We start from the raw sequence: 22,635 nt of genomic DNA on the forward strand, positions 1-22,635 counted from the left end.
ACACATTCTGCTCATATAAAAACACCAGGCAGGCCCCACAAATAACCCAGAGATGCATTTTAAATAAAAGCACACATTCTACTCATGTAAAAACACACTGATTCCCAGACTGTCCGCAGGCCGGATTTAGAAGGCGATTGGGCCGGATCTGGCCCCTGGGCCTTAGTTTGCCTACCCATGCCCTGGATCATCATATCTCTGTCCCTAAACAGGCTTGAGATGATTAAAAGAAACTGGAGAAATGTAGATTTCCTTCTCTCTTGAAAGGTTTTTTTTTTTTGGTCATTCACTGAGCTGACATTCCTTGGCTCCCAGTACATTAAATAAATCTAATTATGACACTTTAATAAAATATGTTAAAGGAGATTATTTGAGGCCAAAGTCTGAAAGCAATGCAGAACATGTTCCAGCAGCACATTCCTTGCACCTGGATATTAACCTCTTCAATGCCCTCTGGACATATGGCACAAATCCAGAATCACAGCACCTGTAGTTCCCGGTGGATGTCTGCCATAAGCACTCACTTCATAGGAAAGTTTAATATGACACATTCAGCATAGCTGGGCGGATTGTGACCCCAAGTTTACTGATGTTTCAGGAGCCAGTGGGACAAGCAAAAACCTGCACATTTCCCAGTTTGCCTCAGTGGAGCCGAGTGCCAATTTGGCCTGTCCGTATCCCTTATTAGCTGCTGTTCACAAAACATTCAGATCGCTGAATTCCACATTCGTACAAGCAATTCGCAGCAAATTGTTGGGCTGGTGCCAAGACGAGATTAATCACAAAACCAAATGTGTTTCCTGATGAAATGAAAATCATTCTGGGAGGGAAACCAAGAGGTTTATGAAAGAACGTAAGCATATCTCAGAGTACAACACCTACCTACATACCTTTTGCACACACACAGAGACAGTAATTAGGGCATGCAGCTATAAATTTATACTGGTTTCACTCTCATGGAATGGTGGTGTTGCGACATTGCTAAGACTCCTTTGTTAGAGACCCAGGTGTTCTGATTAGCGCAAGAGATAGAACTGAGCATCGGGGTGGTAGTGTTTACTATTGTCAAATGGAAAGCAGCCATGGCGAACTGTCTCCGTTGACTTGGGTGGGACTTGAGATCTTTTCCCACCAAATGCAACCTAACTCTGTGGCATGAAGGCTTGGTAAGCTGGTAAGAAGTTGGTTTTTTAATATTGTTGTTGTTGCTGTTGTTGTTGTTGTTTCTCTATCACTTTATTTAAAACAAAAACAAAAACAAGACACCTCAAAGCAGTTTAAGGTAAAGGTAAAGGGACCCCTGACCATTAGGTCCAGTCGTGACTGACTCTGGGGTTGCGGCGCTCATCTCGCTTTATTGGCCGAGGGAGCTGGCGTACAGCTTCCGGGTCATGTGGCCAGCATGACTAAGCCGCTTCTGGTGAACCAGAGCAGTGCACAGAAACGCCGTTTACCTTCCCTCCGGAGCGGTACCTATTTATCTACTTGCACTTTTCACATGCTTTCAAACTGCTATGTTGGCAGGAGCAGGGACCGAGCAACGGGAGCTCACCCCGTCGTGGGGATTTGAACCGCTGACCTTCTGATCAGCAAATCCTAGGCTCTGTGGTTTAACCCACAGCGCCACCCGTGCCAAAGCAGTTTACAATCTGCATTAAAACATCATATAAAACAGTCCAGACCCAAACGTTACTAAAGAAAGTCAAACATAAAGGATACATTCAAAGCAACGTAATTAACAGGAAACCAGGATATTATCTTAAAAGATTTCAAAACAAAACATTGCAAAGGAGGCCGGCTACAGAATGCACACTGAAGGCAGCAAAGTTATCTTAAACCTTTCAAAAGAAAACACGACTAAAGGAAGTCAGTTATAAAACACACGTTTAAAACAGCATAATTAGCAAGAGAATAAAATATTATCCTGAGCATAGAAGGCTTATGAGTGGGTTGCAGCTAGGCTGCAGAATATGCATGTTGGTTATAGGAGCACCCAGGTCCTGTCTCCAGATTCTGCAGGTAGGGCTGGGAAGAGCCTTGTCTGAAACCCTGGAGTGCTGCCGCCTGGCAGTGTAGACACTCCTGAGCAAGAAGGATCAATGGTTTGAATCAGTATAAGACACCTTCCAGTTATGTACATACACTATTTGATTCAGCATCAGGTTTGGGGGGGATTTTCTGTATTGTGTAGCGATTCACTCTTTTCCAAGCTCCCTGTCTGGCAGGATTCCAGTTGCGATTTTTTGGACATCCATTTTAGATTAGGGATTCTTCTAGTGAACCATGCCACCTAACCGCTTCCTTCTCTTTATCTTATTTTGGTGACATGGAGGTTTAATCTGAAAAAATCAGTGTGGATTTGTTGGTGTCTCTGGTATCTTCTCTCTCTTGCATCAGGGAAGTCTGCTTATATTATGGATGGATGTTCTGCGTTGTTTTATTAATACAGCTGCTACAAGTTTGGCTAGAACAATAAGCTTATGAAATGAACAGTGTGGAACATGCTGGACCAAGAGGGTTCTTTGATCTGATCCAGCAGAGCTTTCAGTGTATTTTATCATCCTTTCTACTACTCTGTTCATACATTGCCAAAGTGGCAAGATTACAACTTTTGCATGGCTCAGTTTCTCTCTGGCAATGTGGATAACTGAATCACGTGCAGTCAGTGGGATGATATAGAGGGGATATATAAAGGATGTAGGTGGCGCTGTGGTCTAAACCACTGAGCCTCTTGGGCTTGCCAATCAGAAGGTTGGCAGTCTGAATCCCCGTGATGAACTCCCATTGCTCTGCCCCAGCTCCTGCCAACCTAGCAGTTCAAAAGCATGCCAGTGCAAGTAGATAAATAGGTACCGCTGAGGCAGGAAGGTAAATGGCGTTTCCATGCGCTCATGGTGTTCTGTTGCACCAAAAGTGGTTTAGTCATGCTGGCCACATGACCCAGAAAGCTGTCTGCGGACAAATGCTAGCTCCCTTGGCCTGAAAGCGAGATGAGCGCCGGAACCCCATAGTCGCCTTTAGCTATCCAGGGGTCCTTTACCTTTTTTTTCTTTACTTTTATAGAGGTGTTACCATGCAAGCACCCCTCTAATCCATACTGCTGATTTTAGCATGGAAGAAGAGTTTGGATTTGATATCCCACTTTATCACTACCCTAAGGAGTCTCAAAGCGGCTAACAATCTCCTTTTCCTTCCTCCCCACAACAAATACTCTGTGAGGTGAGTGAGGCTGAGAGACTTCAGAGAAGTGTGACTAGTCCAAGGTCACCCAGCAGCTGCATGTGGAGGAGCAGGGACGCGAACCCGGTTCACCAGATTATGAGTCCACTGATCTTAACCACTACACCACACTGGCTCTCACTGGATGGTACCCATGTGATCATAGGGGCTCCACGTGGTCTAGGCTGTGAGAGCCAGGTATGGATCACAAGCAATCTCTGCATTCTGAGAACATTGTTTTATTGGTTTGTTTATTTTACTGCTACATCCCACCTTTCCTCCTTAGAGCTCAAGGTGGCGTACATGGTTCTCCCCCTCCTCATTTCATCCTCACAGCAACCCTGTGAGGTAGGTTAGGCTGAGAGACTGTGACTGGCCCAACGTCATCCAGTGAGTTTCATGAGGGAGCAGGGATTCGAACCCTGGTCTCCCAGGTTCTTGTCCAACACTCTAACCCCTACCCTGCACTTTCATCCTGAGAACACGCAAATCAAGCTTACGACGAATTGAATATGGTTGGTTCCTTTTGCTTTTCCTGTTATGGTATAGGTTCCAAGAACTTTGTCACCTTTTGTTAGCTGTCAATTTTTCTGACTACAAGTGAAGCCTTGTAGTATCTCAAAAAGCCTTGTGAACAATTACAGCCTGGAGTCAGGAGGATGCATTTATGTGTGAATATATTTGGACAGTTTACTGAGCTCTGTTGAAATATCTACAAAACCCAACGCATGGATGATCTGAATGAGTGACAACCACTTTCTCATCCTTCAGCCAGGTTGAATAAGGATTCACCCCTTTCACATGTGAAAACGTAGTGGAATCCATGCCCATCATGGGACTGCCTGAACGATTAATTGAGGATGGTGAATAACAATGATTGTGCCACTGCTTCACACAACACAACCTTCAGCCTCCAGTACTATGCATTACCTTTTTATAAATGATTGGAAGCAGTGGGACTAACTTCAAAGTAACCATGCTAATGACTGACCTGTAAATTGGTAAGTGGACAAACTGTGTACTTTATTATCAAGTTGTATGTGAAGGCCTAGCGTAGCCTTCGTCAGCCTCGTACAATCTCAATATTTTGGACTACAACTCCCAACAACCCCCTGTGCTGACTGAGGCTGAAGGGACATGGAGTTCAAAAATGTGGAGGGCACCAGTTTGGAAAAGTCTGATCCAGGGCAGATTGTTGTGGGGGGTTTTGGGGGACGTATTAGAAGCCACCCATAACTGAACTGATTCCATAGGAGCAGCATAATTACAAAACAAACTCAACAACCATAATGAGAAAAGATGACTTTTGTAACAATGGGTGAAACTGTTCTTTATTTCTCTCTCTCCCCCCCCCCCTTTAAGCTGGACATTCCTGTCCCTTTAAGTGCAAATGGCTACATTAATATTCTCTTTTTTAAAATAAAAAAAAACCATGAAGCCTTGTTTGCAATCAATGCATATTCCCCCTTTGTGTAAGAATAACAGATGTTGATAGAAATAGCCATTGGGTTTGTAAAGAACCCATTTCATGTGTCAGAATAGTTGTGCCTCTTCTAGATGAAATGTCAAAAGCAGGCAGATATCTCAATGTGAAATGACCTTAAGAAAAACCCGACCTCGCCAAAGATGACCTTTTTCCAGCAAGAAACATTAAAATTACAACCATATTCATGCTTCAGCTTCAAAAACAATATGTATTTCTTTTCCTTTTTTGTACTTTTCCATCTCGGCATCCTGTGTATTTTAAATAAAGATGTACACTGGCCCTTCTATATGCCATGTTACGCTGAGCATATTTATTTCTCTGTGGGAGTAAAATGGGGGTGCATGAATATTTATATACATATATATTATGTACATACACAGATCTATATACTCCGAGCGAATCAAGCCAAATCCTCCTAATTTCTCAAGAGCCCTCGTGTTTTCTCTCTCTTCATTTTGCACTAGCAGGATGCATTACTTATTGTAACAGAGTGTCTTTTCCCCCTGAATTTTTCACAAATCCCCACAGCCTTGCTTTCTGCAAGTAAAATGCATGTCTTAACAATGACTTAATCAGCTTGAAGTGTCCAAGGTTCTTATAAAGCAGCGATAGAGGGGAATTCACATATAATAGTGTACGTGTGCCATTGCTCATTAGTACCATAGAGAGGAAGACTGGGGAGCGTTTTTCAGTTTGAGAGCTACATTACCATATGGGGGACATTCTGGGGGCTAAATGCTAGTGGAGGGTCACAGCCACACACACACACTTAGAGAATCATAGAATGGGAAGGGACCCTGTTGTTGTGGTTGTTGTTTAGTCGTGTCTGACTCTTCATGACCCCATGGACCAGAGCACGCCAGGCACTCCTGTCTTCCACTGCCTCCCGCAGTTTGGTCAAACTCATGTTGGTAGCTTCAAGAACACTGTCCAACCATCTCGTCCTCTGCTGTCCCCTTCTCCTTGTGCCCTCAATCTTTCCCAACGCCAGGGTCTTTTCCAGGGAGTCTTCTCTTCTCATGAGGTGGCCAAAGTACTGGAGCCTCAGCTTCAGGATCTGTCCTTCCAGTGAGCACTCAGGGCTGATTTCCTTAAGAATGGATAGGTTTGATCTTTGGCTTTGGCCCAGCTGCTTCATCAGCTGTGATGTACTTGTACTTGTCCTCCGCTCTTCCCCAGTAGCATGTTGGATGCCTTCTGACCTGAGGGGCTCATCTTCCAGCATCATAACTTTTATATGCATGTTGTTTTTGTCCATGGAGTTTTCTTGGCAGGGATACTGGAGTGGCTTGCCGGTTCCTGCTCCAGGTGGATCACGTTGAGTCAAAACTCTCCACTATGACCTGTCCATCTTGGGTGGCCATGAACAGAATAGCTCATAGCTTCTCTGAGTTATTCAAGCCCCTTTGCCATGACCAGGCAGTGATCCATGAAGGAGGAAGGGACCATGAGGGTCATCTAATCCAAGCCCCTCGCATTGCAGGAATCTCAACTGAAGCATCCAGGACAGATGTCCATCCAACCTCTGCTTAAAAGGTTCAATTGAAGGAGAGTCCACAACCTCCCACGGGAGTCTGTTCCACTGTCAAAGAGCTCTTCCTGTCAGAAAGTACTTCCTGATGTTTACTCGGAATCGCCTTTCTTCTAACTTGAAGCCATTGGTTTGGGTCCTACCCTCCAGAGCAGGAGGAAACAAACTTGATCCATCTTCCATGTGACAGCCCTTGAGATATCATATCTCCTCATTTCCAGGCTGAACATACTCAACTCCCTCAACCATTCCTCGTAAGGCTTGCTTTCCAGACCTTTGGTCATCTTGATCACCCTCCTCTTAATATTAAGCCTGTAAGTTTACTGTTGGGGTGCAAGGTAGGGATGTGGGAAAAATTTGATTAGGTTTGCCTGTAAGAGCAAACCTACCACATCCACACAATTTGAATTTCTCTGAATTTTGCAAAGCAGTTCTCCAGCCAAGTAATGTGTACAGAAATGCATATTCGTGGGCAAAGTGTGCATATATATATATATATATATATATATATATATATATATATATATATATGCATATGTCAGTGAAGAGTACATAAAAATGCATTATATTAGGGGAAACTGGAAAATGGATATATTAGGCAAAATATATACAATAAAGTTTTTATTAGGAGAAATTTGCACTAAAATGCTGACATATTTCCATGAGGACTTCTTTTTAAAGAAAGAATCACAAATAGCTGAAGAAATGTGGAGAATTAAATTTAAGGTTGGAAACGGAGAACTAACAGATCTATCTGTCCCTAGTGGGGACACTCACACTTTACACTTCCTTTTCAGAATTTGTGCTGCTGTTTTAATCAGATTCCTTGGCGTCCCTTATCTTGGCAGATCTCTTCTGAGGAGGGTGGGACCAGATGACTCATTGCTTCCCCACCATCCATTTGCAGAAGTACTTGAGAGTCCCAATATTTGATGAAGTTGGGTTAACATGGTGTTTAGAAACTCTCTCTCTCTCTTACCTTCCCCACCTGGCTTTTATCAAACACTTCTCCAATTTGCTGCATTAGCCTTGAGCCATCACTAACCCAAATTAAGGCAGGAAGCAAAAGAGCCTGATGCTGTCAAGCCTTTAGTATCAGGTTTGTAAATGCCCCAAAGGGATGGTGTTTTGTATGGTTTTGCTATTTGGATAAAAAGATCTGAATTTGGAGTTAACTGCATTCACTGCTATATTTAAGGCTCTCTTGTATTTGGTCAACAGAAGTTGATAAATCAGTGTCAACAGAAGCAGCAGAAATATTAACTGGGTTCTCTATACTTTAACAAATCCAAAAAAATATATAAAAGGGGTCACTAGTTCATAACGAAGCAAGAAAGCGCACTACATAGAAATGAAAGTATACTTTTTACACAGAACAAGAAAATCCGACTTCCATTTTAACAGGCATGTTAAAATATCCTAGGTATGAGAAAAAATAGACAAAAAACACCATCAATGTTTCAAAATCCATATATTTGGCTGTCATATAGCTTTTTAAAAATCCTGATTGATTGTATGTGGATGTACTTCTCTTCATTCTGCAACATACCGAACGACCTGAGAATAGTTCAGTTGGTAGAGCATGAGACTCATTATCTATGCTTCCTCTTAAATCTTTAACCCATAATTCAATTGTCCTCTTTGGAACAAAATGTAATAAGCTTGCCTCAAGCCTGGAATGACGCGGGTGGCACTGTGGTCTAAACCACAGAGCCTAGGGCTTGCCGATCAGAAGGTCAGTGGTTCGAATTCCCGCGACAGGGTGAGCTCCTGTTGCTCGCTCCCTGCTCCTGCCAACCTAGCAGTTCGAAAGCACGAAGTGCAAGTAGATAAATAGGTACCGCTCCAGCAAGAAGGTAAACAGCATTTCCGTGCGCTGCTCTGGTTCGCCAGAAGCAGCTTAGACATGCTGGTAACATGTCTGTCTGCAGACAAACGGCGGCTCCCTTGGCCAGTAAAGCGAGATGAGCACCGCAACCCTGGAGTTGTCCACGACTGGACTTAATGGTCAGGGGTCCCTTTACCTTTACCTTTAAGCCAGGAATGCAGTGTCATAATGCCCTCCATTTAATCTTCTTCAGTAACACAGTTGTGTGCATACAAAAGTTTTCCACCAACAGCCCACATGTGGTGCAATCAAATAAACCAAAACCATAAATGTAAACAGTGAGGTTGCAAGGATGGGTATCTGAAGAAAGGAAGTGATGTCCTAAAATGACCTGACCTCTGCAATGATGTTCACTTGAAGTGGTCTTTCAGGTTTGTTATCTGCTGCTGGCAACATACTTTTTCGGGGCCTGCTTTGAGTGCATTCAAAATGCCAGATCAATGTGGGGAGCGGCCGAAGCTCAGGGACATGTTTTCCATACACAAGATTCCCAGTTCAATCCTGACCTGCACTCAAGGGTTGAAATGCACAGCTAAGGTCACATATAGTTTCACCTTCAGTGGAGGACTCCCCCCTCAAGGGTTAGATACTCCTACTGAGTGGGATCATCACCTTGCTGACAGAGGTCCATATAGTTAAAACTATGGTTTTCCCAGTAGTGGTGTATGGAAGGGAGAGCTGGACCATAAAGAAGGCTGATCGCCGAAGAATTGATGCTTTTGAATTACGGTGCTGGAGGAGACTGTTGAGAGTCCCATGGACTGCAAGAAGATCAAACCTATCCATTCTTAAGGAAATCAGCCCTGAGTGCTCACTGGAAGGACAGATCCTGAAGCTGAGGCTCCAATACTTTGGCCACCTCATGAGAATAGAAGGCTCCCTGGAAAAGACCCTGATGTTGGGAAAGATTGAGGGCACAAGGAGAAGGGGACGACAGAGGACGAGATGGTTGGACTGTGTTCTTGAAGCTACTAATGTGAGTTTGACCAAACTGCGGGAGGCAGTGGAAGACAGGAGTGCCTGGCGTGCTCTGGTCCATGGGGTCATGAAGAGTCGGACACGACTAAACGACTAAACAACAACACTGAGAGCCAGTGTGGTGTAGTGGTTAAGAGCGGTAGTCTCGTAATCTGGGTAACCGGGTTCGCGTCTCCGCTCCTCCACATGCAGCTGCTGGGTGACCTTGGGCCAGTCACACTTCTTTGAAGTCTCTCAGCCCCACTCACCTCACAGAGTGTTTGTTGTGGGGGAGGAAGGGAAAGGAGATTGTTAGCCGCTTTGAGACTCCTGAAGGGGAGTGAAAGGCGGGATATCAAATCCAAACTCTTCTCTTCTTCTTCTTCAACAACTGTGTGGGATGGGCAATGAGAAGAAGGGGGAAATTTTGGAAAACCGGTCACCTTTATTTTTATTTATCTTTATTTTAAAAGATTCATAGTTCACCCTTTACTCCAAAAGAGCAGGGAACAATAAAAGCTTCATTTAAAACAAAAATCCATTAATCAATGTGAACAGCTAAAATTCCCATTACAATCCATTCTAAAACAGCAGAATGTATCTAAAAATTTTGCACAGACTGCTACTGCAATTGCATTTCAGTTGTCCCTGCCACCACCACCACTGAAACGCCAATACCCACAAACCAGACCTTTAAGAAAGACAGGCGGTCAATGTGGGAAACACTGGAATGCAGCGGTTTGGCAGCAATGCCATCCACATCTCCGGAACAACGGAGTGAATGAATGATGCCAGTTCCAGAGGAAAAGGGTGGGGTAGAAGCCATTGACTTCTCTGCAGCTATTCAGTAGTACAGAGGCAACTCTGATCCACAAACGCAGATGCTCTTGCTGCATGTCTGGGACAGCTTTTGGGGGTTCAGCAGAAAATCCTAAAACTGGTGTGTGTGCACGTGCGTGTGTGCATGTGTGCAAGGGGATTGAACACATTGAATGACAAAGAATAGCCAGGCCATTGGTTTTCTGCACTGTGTGCATGTGTCTAAAGTGAAGGAACCCTTAAGCAGTCTTCGGCTGCCATTTCCATTTTCTCCTCTTTTCTCTTCTAGTATTTTAAATTTCTCCATAATCCTTTTATGTGGCTCAGAAAGCATTTCTCCTTTTCCACCTTAACAGGCCAATGCATATCTCTGTGTAGTTTTATTCTTCCCCCTACTTTTCTTTCTTTCTTTCTTTCTTTCTTTCTTTCTTTCTTTCTTTCTTTCTTTCTTTCTTTCTTTCTTTTGGTGCTCAGTGATACACAAACCATCTGTGCTTCTAACACAATGTTCTTGAATAGCCTCCAGGCTGAGTCTGTGGTTTGAAAGTTTTTAACTCTGCCCTTCAGCCTGCTGTTAACCATTTTCCTCATAGTTTTAAAATGTGCCATTTTAAAGTTTTACGGTCACCCCCCCGGGGGAGGCGTTTCCCCCTCTATTAAGATATCAAAAGTAATTACGCGTCAGTTGCTGTTACCCTGTGGAGCTCAGCTGGGGAACCCTTCGCTAGATATAGAGCCGTGGCTTAAACCTTGCCACTCCACAAAATACGTCACACTATTAAAGGTGTTTGAACCCCCCTCCCCCTTGTCACACATAACTCTATTGAAACTCATAGTCAATCTCTCCCTAGTTCCAGCTTTGCTATTCTTTCCAACCCCAATGACGTACGGTGCATATACCTTCAAAAAGAGACCATATAACACCGGTTCTGAAAGACCTACATTGGCTCCCTATACATTTCTGAGCACAATTCAAAGTGTTGGTGCTGACCTTTAAAGCCCTAAATGGCCTCGGCCCAGTATACCTGAAGGAGCATCTCCACCCCCATTGTTCAGCCCGGATACTGAGGTCCAGCGCCGAGGGCCTTCTGGCGGTTCCCTCGCTGCGAGAAGCCAAGTTACAGGGAACCAGGCAGAGGGCCTTCTTGGTAGTGGCACCCACCCTGTGGAACGCCCTCCCACCACATGTCAAGGAAATAAACAACTATCTGACTTTTAGAAGACATCTGAAGGCAGCCCTGTTTAGGGAAGTTTTTAATGTTTGATGTTTTATCGTGTTTTTAATATTCTGCTGGGAGCTGCCCAGAGTGGCTGGGGAAACCCAGCCAGGTAGGCAGGGTATAAATAAGTTGTTGTTGTTGTTGTTGTTGTTGTTGTTTTACTATTATGATTATTATTATTGCTATATTTTATTGCCATCATTGCACATGGTTGGCATCCATCTGTCTTGGGAGACACTGAAGGCATGTGGCATTGAGGGCACAGTCACACTGTTGAAAGGTAGAAGCACCTGCTGTGGCTATAGAAACCAATATAGGATGGGGACATGTTTTGTTGGGTCTGGGGCGGATGAAGGCATCCGGTTATGCTGCTGCAGATGCACCATGACATTTCTTCTCTTGCTGCTCCTCCCAGCAGTTAATGCTCCACTGGTCACTGTTATGGATACACGAGTATACTGCCTGTCTCAAGACACTGTGGTCATCTGTATGGCTTCCTATCTCATGCAGACATCTTTGTAATGCAGGGGACGCGGGTAGCACTGTGGGTTAAACCACAGAGCCTAGGACTTGCCAATCAGAAGGTTGGCAGTTCGAATCCCCGAGACGGGGTGAGCTCCCGTTGCTCGGTCCCTGCTCCTGCCAACCTAGCAGTTCGAAAGCATGTCAAAGTGCAAGTAGATAAATAGGTACCGCTCCGGCGGGAAGGTAAACAGCTTTCCATGCGCTACTCTGGTTCGCCAGCAGTGGCTTAGTCATGCTGGCCACATGACCTGAAAGCTGTACACCAGCTCCCTTAGCCAATAAAGCGAGATGAGCGCCGCAACCCCAGAGTCATCCGTGACTGGACCTAATTGTCAGGGGTCCCTTTACCTTTACCTTTGTAATGCAGAGTTGGCCTCTGCCTGAAGCCAGCTCCCCATAGAACATGTCCTTGAGGATGCTGTCATCTTCCATTCTTTCAACATGGCCAAGCCAACAGAGATATCACTGAGACAGGAGTGCAAATGTGCTGGGAATGTGAGCTTGGGAGAACACATCTTTGTTTGAGACTCTGTCCTGCCAAGTGATGCCCAAAATCTTCCTTGATGCAGCACATGTGGAACGCGTTGATGTATCCCTCCTGGCGGTTGCACGTGGAGTTTCCCCAGTGTGTACACATTCACACAAAAACATACACACCCCAGTGTGGTGTGGTCTAATGCTAACTAGGTAGAATTGACTGCACCACTTCATATGGTAGGATGGTTGGCTGGCGGGTTTGTGTGTGCCACATTTTTTTCAAATGCTCCTCTGTGAATAGCCAGTCTTGCTAGCAAAACGTCAATCAGGAACTTTTCTTTTTCTAGGGATTTAAAAAATAATAATAATAGAGAGGTGGAGGGAGCTCTGCTGTCCTGCCCCACCCAATTGTGTCCCAGCACTGCTGCCCCCCAGCATCCCTCACTGGTGTCTACTAGGTTGAAACCCTCAAGGAAGACATGAAAAAAGTGTCAGTCAGAGACATGGCTTTGAGGGAGGCATTGTGGTCGGAGGAAGATGGATGTCCAGGCAAGAGTCTTAAAGTCGAGGTGGAGGAGTCTGGGAGGGACTCATCTGACCCCTTGGCTCTGAGGCAGGGGCGGAGGAAGGGGGGGTGGGCTGCCCTGGGCATCGCCACTGAGGGGGGTGACAAAATGGCGGGCGGCACTCACCATGGGGGCTGCAGCACGCTCGAGCCACGTGTCTCTCCTGGGAGTAACACGGTGGCTTAGGTGCCCGCAGGTTATGCGCTGCCCCAAACGGTTTGCTCACCGCCTCCCCCTAAGCTGTAGGGTGGCTGAGTGGGAGAAGGCAGGCAGACTTCTCTGAGGCCCTATGGAGTGTCCTGCCCAGGCTCGCTCGCCCCACGGGTGGCTGGCCCTGCCCCAGGGGGGAGGGCATGCAAGCTGCCTCAGGCGCCCGATCGACTTGCTCCGCCGCTGCTCTGAGGTTCACCAGCACAATCCAGTCATGGACGACTCTGGGGTTGCGGCGCTCATCTCGCTTTATTGGCCAAGGGAGCCGGTGTACAGCTTCCAGGTCATGTGGCCAGCATGACTAAGCTGCTTCTGCAGAACCAGAGCAGCGCACGGAAACGCTGTTTACCTTCCCACTGGAGTGGTACAGTGGTGCCCCGCAAGACGAATGCCTCGCAAGACGGAAAACTCGCTAGACAAAAGGGTTTTCCGTTTTTGAGCTGCTTCGAAAGACAAATTTCCCTATGGGCTTGCTTCGCAAGACGAAAACGTCTTGCAAGTTTGTTTCCTTTTTCTTAACACCGTTAATACAGTTGCAACTTGACTTCGAGGAGCAACTCATATAATGCAGTGTACATAGTAGCCTTTTTTGAGGTTTTTAAAGACTTTGGTGATTTTTGAAGCTTTTCCAAAACTTCTTTTGCAGCCATTTGGTAAGTTAAGCTTTTAAAACTTTTTTGGGGGGTTTTGGATTTTGGGTTGGAGTGTTTGGAATTCAAGGACTTGGTTTGGGAAGGGGTTTGCAAGAATCTGGAAGCTTGTGTGTTTTTTTCTGCATTTTTATGATTTTCTGTGACCATTGGGCCACTCTGCTGTTTTTTAAAAAAGTTTCTGGATTTGAATTTCTGTGTGCTGGGTGGCTGGGGGAACAGTTGGGAAGGGGTTTGCAAGAATCTGGAAGCTTGTGTGTTTTTTTCTGCATTTTTATGATTTTCTGTGATCATTGGGCCACTCTGCTGTTTTTTAAAAAAAATTCTGGGTTTGAATTTTGAAATGCTCTTTACAGTATGTGTGACTTTAAAGAGCACTTAATAAACTCTTGTTGTACCAAATTTGGCTTTGTTTGGACTTTTTTTTACCATAGGAACGCATTAATTGATTTTCAATGCATTCCTATGGGAAACCGTGCTTTGCAAGATGAAAAATTCGCTAGACGAAAAAATTCGTGTAATGAATTAATTTCGTCTTGCGAGGCACCACTGTACCTATTTATCTACTTGCACAGGTGTGTTTTTGAACTGCTAGCTTTGCAGGAGCAGGGACCGAGCAACGGGAGCTCACCCCGTTGCGGGGATTCGAACCACCAACCTTCTGATCGGCAAGCCCTAGGCTCTGTGGTTTTAATTGAAAAACACCATTCAGGTTTTTTTGTTTTTTTTCAGGGGCAGGAAATCCCAAGGTTGGGATCAGACATCTAAACAAATTATCAAGTGGCTACTGTGTAGCATCAGCTTTTCTGATGTAGCTGGTCTTTCCAATTATTATCCTGGGGTTTTTTTTTAAGAAAAAAAGCAAAGAAATCCTAAACGGGGCAATGGGAATGAAGGTGACTTGGGAATTATGAAGATAATGATTACTTTAAAGAGCCAAGAAGGGAAGGGGAAATAAGTAGAATCTTTGGCTCTTTAAAATTCTAAAATGTATACTTAGGAACCATATATATATATATATATATATATATATATATATATATATATATATATATATATGCTTTCGTAGATTTTCACGGGTACAGGAATGCAGGTTTTGGTGTCTTCGGGTATCTTCCCGTGTAAGAGTTGGGGTGTCTAGGCGACGTTTCGACGAGGTCTCACTCGTCATCTTCAGGCTGGTGCTTTCGGCTTCTTGTTACTAGAACAGAGCAGGATCTCAGTGTTTGAGTTCCTATAAATACTGTTGAGGGGGTGTGGTGTATAGCCTCCAACGTTCTGGGCAGAGAGGAAGTTCCCAGGTTATTGTGCCTTTTCTTCTTTTGTTCATTAATTACTTGAGGGATATCTTGAGTGATTTCTTGGGTGATATTCTGAGTACCACTTAGGAGGGTCATTAGGTGTGGATTAGTTGCTAAAGCTTTCGTGTCTTGACCTCTTGAGCTTGTGAAGAGTTTTTCTGAGAAGATGGCTGTACTGCATTTAGTTGTGCTCTGGCTTGGCTTCGTGTATAGGGGCGAGCTGTGGTTTTGTGCCCTGTGCCAGCCAGATCTGTGTAGGGTTTGCAGGGGGGTGCAGCATCCGGAGGTGCCACTATGGTTTGGCTACTGGATGGTGTCTGTAATTTATCTGTGGAGAGGGTCTGGGTTTGGGTCTGGTGTGGTTGATTGGAGATGGCGTTCTGTGTGCCTCTGGTTCTGGTGTCGGTTTTTGTGGGGAGGGCTAATTTCCAGATGTCTGGCAGGCGGGACGTGTCGTCACGCTTGTTCATGTTGTGAGGGTGTTTCTCTATCTCGATGGCTTCCATGATTATTCTCTTGTGGTGATGTTCCATGTTAAAGAGCAATTTGGAATCTGCAAAATTAATTTCGTGTCCTGTTTCTTTCATGTGTTGGTAAAGAGAGGAAGTTTTTTCTTCTTTTTTGACGGCATTCTTGTGTTCTGCGATACGTGCATTTATTCGTCTGTTTGTTTGTCCAATGTACGTGGCTGGGCAGACTTTGCAGGGTATTTCATAGACCCCTTGGTTTTCTAACTGGATTTTATCTTTTGGGTTTCTGAGGATATTGGCTATTTTTTGGTTGGTGCAAAAGGCTGTTTTGATATTGTGTTTATGGAGGATTTTGCTAATTTTATCTGTAGTGCCCTTGATATAAGGAAGGAGTGCCATGCCATTGTTTTCTTCTGTGTCTTGGTTTTTGGGGGGTGTTTCCCCAAAAACCAAGACACAGAAGAAAACAATGGCATGGCACTCCTTCCTTATATCAAGGGCACTACAGATAAAATTAGCAAAATCCTCCATAAACACAATATCAAAACAGCCTTTTGCACCAACCAAAAAATAGCCAATATCCTCAGAAACCCAAAAGATAAAATCCAGTTAGAAAACCAAGGGGTCTATGAAATACCCTGCAAAGTCTGCCCAGCCACGTACATTGGACAAACAAACAGACGAATAAATGCACGTATCGCAGAACACAAGAATGCCGTCAAAAAAGAAGAAAAAACTTCCTCTCTTTACCAACACATGAAAGAAACAGGACACGAAATTAATTTTGCAGATTCCAAATTGCTCTTTAACATGGAACATCACCACAAGAGAATAATCATGGAAGCCATCGAGATAGAGAAACACCCTCACAACATGAACAAGCGTGACGACACGTCCCGCCTGCCAGACATCTGGAAATTAGCCCTCCCCACAAAAACCGACACCAGAACCAGAGGCACACAGAACGCCATCTCCAATCAACCACACCAGACCCAAACCCAGACCCTCTCCACAGATAAATTACAGACACCATCCAGTAGCCAAACCATAGTGGCACCTCCGGATGCTGCACCCCCCTGCAAACCCTACACAGATCTGGCTGGCACAGGGCACAAAACCACAGCTCGCCCCTATACACGAAGCCAAGCCAGAGCACAACTAAATGCAGTACAGCCATCTTCTCAGAAAAACTCTTCACAAGCTCAAGAGGTCAAGACACGAAAGCTTTAGCAACTAATCCACACCTAATGACCCTCCTAAGTGGTACTCAGAATATCACCCAAGAAATCACTCAAGATATCCCTCAAGTAATTAATGAACAAAAGAAGAAAAGGCACAATAACCTGGGAACTTCCTCTCTGCCCAGAACGTTGGAGGCTATACACCACACCCCCTCAACAGTATTTATAGGAACTCAAACACTGAGATCCTGCTCTGTTCTAGTAACAAGAAGCCGAAAGCACCAGCCTGAAGATGACGAGTGAGACCTCGTCGAAACGTCGCCTAGACACCCCAACTCTTACACGGGAAGATACCCGAAGACACCAAAACCTGCATATATATATATATATATATATATATATATATATATATATATATATATATATAATCCACTAAGAACCATACTGCTAAAATAATAATAATAATAAAGAAGGCCTGAACAGCAGCTTTCAAATTTATTCAGACTAATGAGCTCGTCTAAATTTTGAGGATGCTAATTCACTGAAGTTGGTTCTGTGGTGGGAGAGAAAAACAACAAGGTTGTCACTGCCTGTGAACAAAGTGAATTGGTTATATGACTGACAGTAGAAATTTCTTTTAACATCAGTAAAAGGAGGCAGAAGTGTCAGGTAAGAGGACAGATGCTGACTTCTCTAGCACTCAGAGAGTTTGTGTACTGCCACTGATTTGATGCCAACTTAATAGGCTCAGCATCGACCAAACATATAGAGAGAAGAAGAAGCAAACAGTTCTAGGAGGGCATCCACACCCTGTCAGATTTAGCCTAACACCCATTCAAGAAGTTTCACATCGCTGTAAAGCTTTCCGTCCAAGGCAGGTCTCTTCCTTTGTCAAAACTTCCCAAGTGATGGTGAATATGTATTTTAGTCGCTTTTGCTTAAAGTGGGGAAATGTATGTACGTATTTAGTTATAAGAATACTAATATGCTGCTACTCAACTCATTAAACAAAAAATAATAATAATATCTGAGCAGTTTGCAGCAACTATATACAAAAGCCATACAATAAAAACCACAAATATATAAAAACAGAGATCACCTAACTGTTATAGGAAGACATGCCTTTAATTGCCAGCCTAAGCCTGGCAGAATAAAAAAAAAATGTTTTCAGTAGGTATTTAAAGGTAGAAACAGAAGGCACCTGCAGAATTTCTGTTGGCAGAGTATTGCGTAAGATTGGGCCATCTTGGGGGGGAAACCATTGATCGCATATGAGGTTGTCATGGCAGTGCCTCTGCAGTCTGAGGAATTTGGTCCTGGTAAAAGGCCTTTTTACTGGTGGCACCTCATATGTGGAAGTCCCTCCCTACTGAGGTGTTGCTGGCCCTGTTACTCTGACATCCATCCGCAGATATAATAAAATAATAATAATAATAATAATAATAATAATAATAATAATAATAGCAGCCATTGAATTGTCAGTTCTTTTTTGGGCATATCCCTTAGCCTAACCTACATTACAGTAGTAGTAGTAGTAGTAGTAGTAGTAGTAGTAGTAGTGACAACAACAACAATTTATTTATACCCTTCTCATCTGGCTGGGTTTCCCCAGCCATTCTCAGTGGTTCCCAATAGAATATTATTATTATTATTATTATTATTATTATTATTATTATTATTATTATTAAAGTGATAAAACATCAAACAAACTTCCCTAAACAGGGTGGTCTTCAGAAATCTTCTAAAAGTCAGATACTTTTTTATTTCCTTGACATCTGATGGGAGAGTGTTCCACAGAGCAGGAACCACGACCGAGAAGGCCCTCTGCCTGGTTCCCTGTAACTTCACTTACTGCAGTGAGGGAACTGTCAGAAGGCCCTCGGCGTTGGACCTCAGCGTCCGGGCAGAACGATGCGGGTGGAGACGCTCCTTCAGGTATACTGGACTGAGGCTGTTTAGGGCTTTAAAGGTCAGCATTAACACTTTGAATTGTGCTCGGAAATGTACTGGGAGCCACTGTAGGTCTTTCAGGACCAGTGTTATATGGTCTCAGCAGCCACTCTCAGTCACCAGTCTAGCTGCTGCATTCTGGATTAGTTGTAGTTTCCAGGTCACCTTCAAATGTAGCCCCATGTAGAACGCATTGTAGTACTTCAAGCGGGAGATAACCAGAGCATGCACCACTCTGGCGAGACAGTCCGCGGGCAGAAAGGGTCTCAGCCTGCATACCAGATGGAGCCGGTAGACAGCTGCCCTGGACACAGAATTGACCTGCGCCTGCATGTACAGCTGTGAGTCCAAAATGACTTCCAAGTGAAAAATCACCCCATTCAGGACCAGAGTGTTCTCCACACCAGCCTGCGGAGAGCAGACGGGGGCGGGGCTGGCATGCGTCCTGGGGGCGTGGTGTGCTGCCCATAGGGGCGTGGCACCCAGTGCGGGCGGGGGGAGGGCAGCCCCTATGGCGCCCCACCGGGATCGCGCTGCCAAGGGCGGTGCGCTCTCCCTGCACGCCTCTTCCTCCTACAGGGTTGTTGTGGGAGGCAGAGAACCATGTGACCACCTTGTGTCCTTGCAGTTTGGAGGAAGTTGAAACTGTTACTCATGCCCTGTTATATAAAGACTGTCTCAAGGCAAATCTTTAAAAAAAATGTAGTATAAACACTGACAACTGGGAAAAACTGGTCTCCGTGCGCTCCAGTTGGAGAACAGCCTTTACCAAAGGTGTCATGGGCTTTGAAGACCCTTGAACTCAGGATGCAAGGGAGAAATGTGCTAGGAGGAAGGCATGCTTAGCAAATCCACACTGTGATCAACTCCCACCCGGAAACCAATGTCCCCACTGTGGAAGGACGTGTGGATCCAGAATTGGCTTCCATAGTCACTTACAGACTCATTGTTAAAACTGTGTTTATGGAAGACAATCTTACTTGGCTACGAGTGATCGCCAAAGAAGAAGAACTCTAGGGACCTACATTCAATATTTATCACTCCAATTATGCAACGAACACCAAGCAGATCTGATGACCACTCCTTAAAATATCTAACAAAGGACAGGGAACCAGAGATTACCTTAAACTAAGAAGACAAGCCCTGAATGAATCTAATGGCCAATGTCTTAACATGCATATTTTAAATTAGCGGTTAAGGTCTTAACCTACATATTTCAAATGTTTTATATCTATATTATCATGCTCTAGCTTATAGAGTTTAATTTTAATCTATGTATATTTACATGCAGTGCTTTTTTTCTTAAAAAAATGTTTAGGGGTACTCTCATTTTGACTCAAGAAAATCATCATTTTATAGTTCAAATCGGGAAGAATAAATACAGTAAATGGACAAAAGTACAAAGATTCACAAAATGTTCAGGGGTGTGTGTACCACTGTGTCTGCCCAGAAAAAAGCACTGTTTACATGTTCTCTATTGCTGTATATGTCTGTATTTCTGGTCTGTGACCATAATAAATCGATTCATTCATTCATTCATCCTGTTTTATTAGCTTCTCGTCCTTTTTATTTTTTAAAAAAACTTCTTTTTATTGAACTTTCCACACATAAACAGGTAGGTAGTTATACCTATTGGTTACAATAAAATAAAATAATACAGAGAGAACAGTGAAACAGAAGAACAACATTCACGTATTCTTTTTTTTTACTTTGTATTCTTTATTGAAAAATAAAAAGCACAAAATTACAAGTGCGCAGAGTAAGATGAGACACACAAAAGAAGAAGAAAGAAGAAATAGTACCCAAAACAAAACAGAATAATAAAAAGAGATATTGTGTACATTACAAAAAAGGGGGGGGTGTTATTGTAGTTCTCATATTCTTGAGGTAAGCTCAACCCAACACCCACCAAAACTCTAAAGAATTTCTAAAATTCCCTGTGAATGAGGCAGAAACATTGAAGCCTCTTTCACGAGGGAAGAAATCGTCTGGGAAATTGGAAGGCAGGTTTTGGGACAGCATTAGATGTATCTTCTCCATTTTCTCTCTGGGCCCCATCCCTGCTTCCCTGTGTGGAAGACCTACCCTGTTCCCTCACACAGTGAATCAACATTGGCTAAGGGACTTGTTCCCTGAAATAACACTAGAGCAGGAGAAATGTCCTGCAGTGCTGAGAATTTGACCTGTTGGACAAACAGGCTGTAATAATAATAATAAAGTGCTGTTTGCTACGAGTGCATTGGGAGTTTTAAATCATCAAACTAAAGTACCCCAGGCTCTGACAGTAAAAAAAAAAAATCATTCAATGAAGGACTCGGCTTCACAACATAATAAATTATATATGACGGGACATATAAAACATTTAAAGATATACAGAAATCCAGTGTATTTGTGTGCTGCAGGAGAGTTCAACCCTTGAAGTACTTTTTAATGTCAATCTCGACTATTCAGATGCAGAGGGGAGGGAAAGATGCTGGGCGGGGAGCTGGGGGCCAGGAGGAAATAGTCCATTTTCCTCCTGTGAAACAGAAGCAAAACAAACCAGCCAGCTAAGACCCAAATTAAAATAAGCTAGAAACTGACTTAGCAAGATGAATTTATATGTGGTGAGGGGGGAATATTTGGGGTGAATCATTTAACTACGGGACTTTATTTTTTTATTTTAATCTAACATTAGAAAGCAAAACACACACACTGTAGAATAAAAATATTATTTATTAACTACTTAAAATTAGTTCCACTAGACTTCTTTTGGCTTATGTGGGAATCTCCTTGTCTGTGGCACGTAGGCCCAAGTCTCTTAGTTTCCATTTTCAACTCGAACCTCCATCTTAAATTGCATAAAACTGCTGGTTCCTAACATCTGCTGCTGAAGGAGAGCAGCTCTTCCATGAACTGTGCTGCTTGTGAATTGAGGTCTGCTGGGAAGGCCCTTTTGGGGGTACCAACACCTAGTGAAGTTCAGAAGGACATTACTAGAACAGGGCCTTTTCAGTCATGACCCCCAATTACATGGGAAGCTGTCATAGACATACTTCTATTTATTTGTATGCTTCCTTTCCTCAGTTAAACCATGCTCAAGGCAGTTTACAACATGCAAAGGGGTTACACAATTCAAAACACAGCAGAAGTAGTCATAAACAATAAATAGTACAATTCCTTCATAAAACATTATAAAGAAATAATAATAACAACAACAACAACAATATCAATAACAGCAAATTAAACCCTGTCAACAAAACCAATACCCCAGCCCAAGAGTTTGTTCAGCAGTCTCAGCAGTCAGTCAGGACCCCATTTTCCCAGGTCAGGTGGAAAAACAGCTTGCAAGGCAGGGAGCAGATCTTCCAGACTTACAGACTCAAGTTCAGTGCAGTCATACCTTGGTTTTTGAACAGCTTAGTTCTCGAACGTTTTGGCTCCTGAACACCACAAACCAGGAAGTGAGTGTTCCGGTTTGTGAACTGTTTTTGGAAGCCGAACATCCGACAGGCCTTCCATGGCTTCCGATTGGCTGCAGGAGCTTCCTGCAGCCAATCAAAAACTGTGCTTTGGTTTCTGAACAACTTCCGTTCAACTTCCAAGGTACGGCTGTATTGTCCAACCTCAGTGACTATGCATGGTTCAAATGGGGTACTTTCGCAACCTTACCTGAAGACACCAAAGACATAAAAAGTATTTGCTCTCCACAAAGCTATGACTCTTCTCTCAATTAGGTTTTCTTTGCCTGACAAAAATGCTCCTTCTTCCCTCCCAACCCCAGGGCTTTAAAAAAATAAATAAATTGATGGCTGGGGAATGTTTGTTTGTTTATTTCATGACATTTAGGTACCACTTGATTGTAAGAAAAGTTGTCACAGATGAATAGAAGGAAAACCATTAATACAATCCTAATAGCAACAAAGGGACACGGGTGGCGCTGTGGATTAAACCACAGAGCCTAGGACTTGCCGATCAGAAGGTCGGCAGTTCGAATCCCCGCAACGGGATGAGCTCCCGTTGCTCGGTCCCTGCTCCTGCCAACCTATCAGTTCGAAAGCACATCAAAATGCAAGTAGATAAACAGGTACCGCTCCGGCGGGAAGGTAAACGGCGTTTCTGTGCACTGCTCTGGTTCGCCAGAAGCGGCTTAGTCATGTTGGCCACATGACCTGGAAGCTGTACGCTGGCTCTCTCAGCCAATAA

At 43.9% G+C, this 22,635-nt stretch overlaps 1 long non-coding RNA gene across 1 annotated transcript in view; it reads left to right on the forward strand.

Moving 5' to 3' along the window:
• Positions 1 to 902: 902 nt before the first annotated feature.
• LOC308587510 overlaps positions 903 to 22,635 on the forward strand; it is a 34,854-nt gene continuing 13,121 nt past the window's right edge. Inside the window, exons 1-2 of the long non-coding RNA XR_014008418.1 lie at positions 903 to 1,174; positions 3,991 to 4,220. This is a non-coding gene — a long non-coding RNA (uncharacterized lncRNA). The remainder of the gene's footprint in view (positions 1,175 to 3,990; positions 4,221 to 22,635) is intronic.

The sequence above is a fragment of the Podarcis bocagei genome, assembly GCF_964188305.1.
Source record: "Podarcis bocagei genome assembly, chromosome: 1".
NCBI classification, from domain to species: Eukaryota; Metazoa; Chordata; class Lepidosauria; order Squamata; family Lacertidae; genus Podarcis; species Podarcis bocagei.